The following is a 9,140-nucleotide window of genomic DNA, read 5'->3' as shown; positions in this document are numbered from 1 at the left end:
CCCTGTCCAGAGCGGGGTGGCCCTGGGTCCTGCAGATTCACACACACACACACACACACACACCCTGTCCCGTCCCGGCGCCCGGGTCCGCCTGCTGCCCCAGCAGATGGTGCCCCTTCCTGCGGTTCTGAATGACGGCCGCGGCATTTCCACTCCCGGCCCTGCCTCGCAGCTTCCTCCCGGGGGCAGAAGTGATAATAGTCACAGTTTTGACAGGTGGGGGTGGGGAGAGCCATATGCTGCCTGCTGGTGGGTGTCTATCTATAGAACAGCCACTACACACGCTGGCGCGGTGTAGTATTATGCAATGAGATGGGACGCGCCACCAACGGGCGGACGGCGGCATGGCCCCCAGATTCCAAGCTTGTCACTGGGAGGGACGCCAGCTGGCCTTTCTCAGCCCGCAGTCCATCCCCTGAGCACAGCACCGGGGGCTGTTTCTTAGGGGGATGGCATGTAGCGAGAGCCGGGGTCCTCGGCTAGTTGGGCTCAGGATCGCGCTCCAGAGAGCGTTCATCTTCCGCTGGGGAATGGGGGCAATGTCTCAGGCAAGATTCTTCTTTGTTGGTGTGGTTTTGGGGTTTGGTTGTTTCCCCCCTTAACTCGCATGAGTGGGTTCGACCTTCCTCTCCAGGGGGGCTGAGGAGGCTGGCGGGGTGGGGGTTAGCCAGGAACTCCAGGCCTGGGTACTCAAAGCAGCTATCCTGCAAGGACCAGGGTATTTGGGACCAGAGTCCATCATGTTTGGGGAAGTCAAGAACAACAGAAGCCTATGTTAAGTCCTGTTTGGTTCCTGCAAAGAATTACATGCATTGACTTTCTGTGTGCACTGCATTGGAAGGCTGCCATGGGGAGCAGAAGCCATCGGAAGATTAAGATTTTGCCTTGGCTGGCCCTCAAGTGAAGGGACAGGTTCTCTCAGGCCCACCTGCTGCGGGTGGTGTGCAGGTCAGCAGGAGGGAAGACAGACACCCGCCTTCATTGCAGGAAAAGGGCCCCGTGCTGTAATGGAACCCTCTTCCTGCCTCTTTCTCATCGAGAGAGATGAGGGACCCAAGGACAAATGCTAGCGTCCACACAGACACGGCCTGAGCCGCTGATATCTTGGTTTCTGACAGGAATTCTTCTAGAAGCTCCAGGATGCCTCACAGCCAGCCAGTTAGAGAGGCACTAACGCCGTGAAACCTCCTTCCCTGGCAGCAGAGGAGGCATGTGTGCCTGCGAGAGACACACACACACACACACACACACACCATGAAGGCAGGCTCCTCTTGTCCTTCCCACTTCACGGCTAGAAGGGAAACATTAGCTAGGATCTGAATGACTCTTTGACGACTTTGGGTCACTTTAATTTGGAGTAAAACTGATGTGTAAGCACAGGTCATCATCTGGGGGTGGGGCCGGGCAGGAGAGAGTCAGCCTTGCTGTGGATGGAAAGCTCCAGACCCACGGTAACTGGCTGTGAGCCTAGGGACCCCTGAGCACTGGCTGCAGGGGCTGAAGGACTGCATGCCAGAGAGGCACATGTCCTTAGGACAAGGCCCTCTCCTGAGACCTAAAAATAAACTGCCGGGTATATCCCTTTAAAAAGAAAGAGCCATTAAAAGGTAACTAATTTGAAGTGTCACCTAGGCAACGGGGAAATAACTTAGGGATGTAAGCCACCCAGAAGGGAAGTAGAGATCCCCATGATAGAGGCATCTAAACTGGAGGATCTAGCCTGCCGGCAAAATGAGCCCCAGGGACGGCACCTGGAGGCTTCCGTCCCCGCAGTGGACTCCATGAGTAGACAGGCCTATGAAATTGTCCAGTCGGTTGTCCCAACAGCCCACAGGCCTACACTGGATCCCACCTCCACAGGAGGGAACAGAATCCACTTTCAGAAGAGAAACACCTTGAAGCATCGCTTGGCAATCTTGTCAGTAAACACTCCTGCAAGTTCATCCTCAATTTCTTGTGCTGCAGTCTGTTACAGAGACTTAGAACGCATCAAAGTTAGAACATCAAGTTTATTCTACGTAGCTGTCCTATGTGCATAGGAGACCATTTTTTATTTTTAAAAAGGCTCCAAAGAGTTAGGCACCATGGGGCTTATACAGAGAGGAGAATGATAGCACCATCGGCTAATCTGAGCGTTGACTGAACCCTGCCAACAAATTGTGCCTGCCCCTCCACGGCCCTTCTGATCATTTGAAATTCAAATTTAGTGGTGATTCAAAGCTAGTCAACCTGGTTCCCAAGCGGGAGCCTTGCTGATGTACGTACGGCTCACAGTTCTGTTCCATAGGTTCTCTGTGAGCCAATGGCAGTGCGTTTTCAAGTTGGCTGTTGTAAAGACTTCGTCTGTGCTATAGGAGGCCTGGCGATGTAGGCAGTTACAAGCTGGGCTGTTAACTGCAGGGTCAGCAGTTCAGATCCATCGCTTGATCTGCAGGAGAAAGATGAGCCTGTGAGCTTCAGCCACTCCAGTGGCAGTTCTGCGCCGTCCTATGGGCTTGCTATGAGTTGGAACCAGTGGCAGTGAATTCAGGTAGAGTCACTCTGAGTCAGGTTGGCAGGGTGCGGGGGCAGGTGCAGGGGTTTAGGCTTCAAACAGTAAAGACAGGATTTACAACTTTGGATGAAAAAAGCTGTTGGGGGAGTCATTTGGGCCAGGGGGTTCTTTATCACGACTATATGGTTTTCTGGTTAAGAACTCCCACCCCCAGCTCAAAGCAAGATCCCTGCTCTCAGTTTCTCTCTTGGACAAGCCTTAGCTTAGAGTCCATTCCTGTTGCTATGGTTAGCCTTTGCAAAGAGACAGTTGAGGGTAGCTGAGCAAGGTCCTGATTTGAATGTGCAGAGAAGGGAGACCTTTGCCTCTTCCTCTTCCAACCAAGGAAACATCTATTCTAGGAAAGGGGGAGGAAAGTCTGGCCCTCTGAGAAGCATAAACTGTGAGGCCTACCAAGGAATCCATCAGCTCACACTGGGCAGCGTACAGGGGGAACCATGATGTGCTCTGACGAGCTGGAGCCAGAGAATGGTTTAAAAATCGTTGCAATTCAGAACTATGGGTCAATTTTCTGACTAGCTGATATTTACAGAACTTGAGTAATCAGTCACAAGATTAGCATGAGAGCCCCATGAGTTTCTGTTGAAAGACCATATATATTTTTAAATAGCGTATTTTTCTAAGCAAGGAGCCGGGTTTGGTGGCATCGCTGATTATGCCCTGGGCTGCTAAGCACAAGGGCAGCAGTTTGAACCCACCAGCCTCTGTGGGAGACAGAGCTGTCTGCTCCTGTAAAGATTTACAGCCTTGGAGACCCTAGGCAGGGAGCTGCTCGACTCTACCTTATAGGGCCTCTATGATTGAGTCAGCTCGATGGCAGTAGAGCTTTTTTGGTTTTGTGTTTTGTATTTTTTTTCTAACCTGCAGACTTCTTGAGACTGGATGATCCGTTTACAAACTTTTGAGACGAAAGAGTCAATCCTATTCCTCACAACAATTTAAAAACCATTCAAGGGCCATAAATATCGTTTTACCAACAAATGAAATCACCATTACCTGAATAATATTCCTTAAATATTTTCCACTTTACTTCAGAGCCACATGTACGTACCAAACCACAGTTTGCCAACCCCTAGCATAGTCAACAAAATGCAAACAACATCTTTCTGGTATTCTCTTCTTTCATCCAAGATCCGTCTGACATCAGCAATGATACCCTTTCTTCTACATCCACTTCAGAACCTCTGGCCTCTTGATGATCTTCAGCAACATTTTACTTGTATGTGATACTAATGATACTGTTCTATAATTTGAAGATTCTTGGAGATAGGTACAAAAATCTCTTCCAGACACTTGGCCAAGAAACTGTCTTTCAAATTTCTTGGCATAGACAAGTGAGTGCTTCCAGTGTTCCATCAACTTTTGGAAACATTTCAAGTGGTATTCTATCAATCCCCGGATCCGTGGTTGGGGCTAATGCTTTCAGTACAGCTTGAACTTTTTCCTTCAACACTCTTGGTTCTTGAAATGGTTGGATGTTGACTAGTTCTTTTGGGTCCAGTGACTCTGTGTATTCTTCCCATTTTCTTTTGATACTCCTTTCATTACTCAATATTTTGCCCATAGAATCTTTCAATATTGCATCTCGAGACTTGGATTTTTTCTTCTTCAGTTCTTTCAGTGTAATATATGCTGAGCATGTTCTTCCTTCATGGGTTTTCTAACTCTGCATCTTTGCACATTGTATTATAATCATTGCCTTTGTCTTCTCTCGCTGCCCTTTGAGTTTTTCTGTGAAGCTCTTTGATGCCTATCCTTTGGAGCCCCGGTGGTGCAGTGGTTACACACTGGGCTGCAATCGATGTTCTACTCCCGTAAGCACTTATAATCTCAGGAATCCACAAGGGGTCTCTATGAACCAGCATTGACTCACTGGTAAGGAGTACTCTTTGACTAGAGCAAGTTTCAGAGTCTCTTGTGACTTCCACTCTGCCTTTTCCTGCTTTCCTGCCTTTTTAGCGACCTTTGCTTTCTGCGTGATGTTCTTGATGTCCTCCCACAGCTCATCAGGCCGCTGTCATTAGTGTTCAATGCATCCTGAGACGATCTTCAAATTCAGGTGCAATCGACTCAAGGTCACATTTTGGTTCTCATGAGCTTATTTTGATTTCTGTCAACTTCAACCTGACCAATTTTATGGTAGCAGAAAGCCTTGTCTTTCTCCTGCAGAACAGCTGGTGGATCCGAACTGCTGGCCATTCAGCTAGCAGCCCAGCTCATAACTGGAACCCCCCGGCCTGACTACTGACTACATCCCTGGCCCCCTGGCCCTAATCTGCTAAAGGCGGGTCAAGTTTTTACAAGAGTCCTTAGCAGGTTAGAAACAGAAATCAAACTACAGGGGGTGGAAATGAGTCCACATTAACTGGAATTTGATCTGGACATGGATCAGTCAGTTTAGTTCTGCCAAATGCCTCAATCTCCGCTTTTTAGGTTTGTGCACACATGTGTGCTTGTGGGGGCCTCTCACTCATCTTGTGCTGGGGTTATGGGGCTCCCCCAAACGTGGGATGGGCTGTAAGAAATCCTTGCCACCCAGCTGTGGCACCATAGAGGCTAAGGTCTTGGAGAGGAGCCAAGCCTTCTCAGAGCCTCAGGTAGATGAAGGAGCTGCCTGTGTGTCTTCTAAAGGCAATGGTCAGCCCCCTCTGTCCTCTACGGGATGCAGGGGAAGGTTCAGGAAGGCTCAGACACTCAAGTCCTTGCCCAGGATTGTCAGAGTAGTAAACACACACACACACACACACACACACACACACACACACACACACACACACACACACACCAGCCTTACAAAGAACTCCTAGCCTCATTCCCCAAGGGAGAATCTTAGTCTGGGCCACTTAGAGAAGAAAGTGTCCTATTTTTAACTCTTAGATCTACTAGGGCCTGAAAACTTCTTCTCTGTCCTGGATGTTTTCTGTTTGTTTGTTTGTTTGTATGTATTTGGGCTTTATATCTAAGCCAACACTCAAACCCTGGGAGATCACTGCTGAATTGACCCCGGATCCATATCCTTCAGCAGGCTTCCGGTCAGAGCCACTCTGCCCACAGGCCCTGAGGTGAACTGACCTTCCTAGAACCCAGAGGAGCCGCTTCTGGGGAGGGGGCCCAACGGGGCCACGGAGGCAGAGAGTACAGGCTGTGGGCCTCACAGCTGCAGCTCCCTGTAACATTTGGTGTTCTTTAAAAACCAAAAGCACAATTCCACAGGCACAGTTGGAAAAACACACCCACATCTACGTCCCATGAAGCCCTGGGCATGTTTATCAGCGACAATGGCGGTCAAACCATGTGGGCCTTGGCGCCTCCCCGTGGGTGGGCAAGGTGCACTGCAAGTGTCCCTGTGCCTCAGGACTCCCAGGGAACTGTTTCTTGCCAGGTGTCCACCTCACCTCCTCGGCATGGACTCGGGGCTGGACTCCTTGCCTCAGAAGCACCTTGATGACCTGGAGCGCCCAGACAATCTAAATATGCCTGGTCTGAGACACACACACCCTTCCCTCTTCCCTACGGCCCCTTTCTCCCTGGGAAGCTCCCATGGCTTTATAAATCATTTCAGAAGCTTCTCAGTCTTTCCGAAGGAGGGTGAGCGGGGCCAGCCTCTAGGGTTTCTTACGCAATATACCTTTATTTTTCTGAGCAGCAAGCACTCCAAGAGAGGATTGAAGGGTGTTTAAGTTAATGATGAATAAAATTCAGCCTGCCATTCCTTCCAACTGTTTGCTGTGTGTCTGTAGGAGCCGCCCCCATCTTCCTCACGGGGCGCCCACCGCTCCCCTCCGTCAGCCCCTGGAAGCTGCAGCTGGGAGGTTGGAGCCTGAACCGCAGCTCCCCTGGGGAGTTACTCTGCAGAACAGCAGTGTCAAGCATCCCCTTCAGGGTGCCAGGGGAGCTCTGTCCAACTGGACCACAGCCAATTTCTAAGCGCTGGGGCTGGAAGGCAGGAGCTCTGGTGGCATCTAGTACGCTAAGCCTTGGGTTACTAAGCAGGAGGTCAGCAGTTAGAAACCACCCCCCCACCCCCACCCCCACCCCCAGCCCCGCTCTGAGAGAGAAAGATGAGATTTACAGCCTTGGAACCCCACTATGAGTAGAAATCAGCTTGCTGGCAGTGAGTTCGAGACCGGAAGGCAGGCAGGGTACGGGTGGGAGGCGGGGGTCCATGCTGTGGGAGTTGGGGGAACCCCTATAGTGTCTGGCAATAGGCTGCACTGCAGACACTGCACACCAAACAGAACTCACTGCCCTCGAGTCCATGCTGCGGGTGTCTGACACTGTGAAAAACCAGGCTTTCCCTGGAGAGAACTGCTGGGGGTTTGAACTGTGGACCATGTGGCTTGCAGCCCCAGCATGGACGCCCTACACCACCAGGGCTCCTGGATGCTCTAAAGGGAGCTAACACACTGACGCTGACCCCTGGCCTCCAGGAGCCCAGCGATTTTGAGTTCATTGGTCTGGGGCAAAGTTCAACCAGGCCTTGAGAGGCTTTCAAAGCTCCCAGGTGATTCCAATGGGCAGCAGGGTCTTGAACCATTATCCTCCACCACACACTCGCATGCGCACACCCCGTCTTGTGGTATGCAAAGAATCCCAACTGGGAAGCTGAGCCTGGAGTCTAGGCCTGAATCTGGTGTACGTTGTGTCCCCCCTCCCATCCTGTCTCTAAAATGGGATGATGCCCCACCCTACACCACACACACACACACACACACACACACACACACACACACACACACATGCATGCACGCACCAGGACTCTCAAGAGAATAAGTGAGGGGGACACATGAGTTTCACCACTGTCAGAGGTGCCCCATGTTATTGGAGCCCAAATAGCCCCGTCTCTGCTGCAGGGGCCCTTCTGCAGTGCCAGCTGGGGGAGACAGGCCCTACCCGTGAGTGCCCTACCTGTATGCCTCTCCTTTTCAGCAGCGTTGGCAACACTGTGTTCGTGGTGTCTTAGGGTACAAAAGAGACCCCAATCTCTAATATGATTTCAGATGAACATTTATTAAAGTCCTAAAATGGACAAGAACAAAGACACATCATCAGACGAGGGACACCACTAACACAAGGTCATAAGGGTGTCCAAGAATTCACAGCCGCACAGCTGCTTTTGCATGGCATGGAGCACAAAGGACACTGTGACACGTTCGTGCTGGTGGGCGGATCAATATCACAGTCGCAGGTGGGACCACAGTCGCAGGAATGGAAGCATGATTGGAACAGGTACCCTATGCTAGACAGAAGAGTTTCAAGATGGGCCCGGGGCCTTCTGACAAAGGCAGTCAGGGTATGACTGATAGGCAAGGCTAATGACCATCTAAGGGGCCCCAGCACTTCGGTCTCCATCAAGCATACACCCAGCCAAGTTCCCCAGGAGGACTGCCCCTTCCGTGGGCTGCTTGGCAGGGGGTAAGGGGGTTGGAAGTAATCCACTTTCCAAAACACTTTGCCAGAAAGCAAGACTGTTCTCATCCCTAGTTAATGGTGAGAAGGGATTCACTGGAGGTTTAATCTAGTGTGGGGGGAGAGACTCTGCAAGTGGATTTTGGGTTTTCACTGTTATCCGTGACCTTCGGCAAATGAGGTGCTCGGAACCGGAACTCTAGGAACTCTAGCACACGGGGCATGCTACTGCAAACTCTCCTGAGGCTTCCTCTCCTTTACTCTCACGCCCTCATATCATCCTTTTTCTCAAGTTGCTCTAGATTTGAGAAGCAGTTGGGGGGAAAGAGACCCCCAAATTCAAATAAGTCTTAAACAGGATGCAGACAAACTGTCCGGAGAAGAGAGGCCATCCGCAGGACACCACAGTGACATCCAAGGAGTCACAGTCATGCGGCTACTCAACTACCATTTATACTGGATATAAGCCGACCCCAATACCAGCCGAGGCATCTAATTTCACCACCAAAACTGCATTACAAATGTACTGAAAAACTCGGCTTATATTCAAGTACATACAGTAAGACAGGGAGGGAACGCAAAGGAAACTGTCACAAAGGCATGACTGGTGGCAGGTCAATGCACCACGGCTGCAGGAGGGACTCCAGAAGCCAGCCGGGGGTTACGATTGGGGTCCATGCACCATTGCGGATGAGATTGGCTCAGGAGCTCCCTCGGACCGTCGGGGTCAGAGTGTGACTCCTAACCAAGGACTCTAGAACCCCAATTCCTATCAAAGGCACAGCCAGGCCTGTTCCTGAGGACAAGATTGCCCCTCCTGGGCTGGCCCGGAGATCTCAGCCATCTATTCTCAAACACACTGACTGAGGGCAAAGCTTTCGACGTTGCCGGTCAATGGCCAAAAAGAACTCAAGAGCGGCCGAATCTATGTGGAGACTCAAAATGAACTTAGGGCTCCCCCTGTTCACTGTGGTCTCTCTCTGCCATCGAGTCGATTCTGGCTCGTAGTGACCCTATCGATCCCAGTAGAACTGCCCCTGTGGGTTTCCAAGACAATAGCTTTTTATTTCCTCATCCTCATATATATTTACTTATGTACATGCCTTTATTTAGGCCTTTATAAATGCCCTTTGCCTCCTAGCTCTTTCCTCTATTTCCTTTGACTTTCCTCTTGTCC

This window comes from Echinops telfairi, unplaced genomic scaffold (genome assembly GCF_000313985.2).
Source record: "Echinops telfairi isolate 266 unplaced genomic scaffold, ASM31398v2 ScPeMD7_7475;HRSCAF=8513, whole genome shotgun sequence".
NCBI lineage: Eukaryota > Metazoa > Chordata > Mammalia > Afrosoricida > Tenrecidae > Echinops > Echinops telfairi.
Note: the sequence above shows the minus strand (reverse complement) of the source record.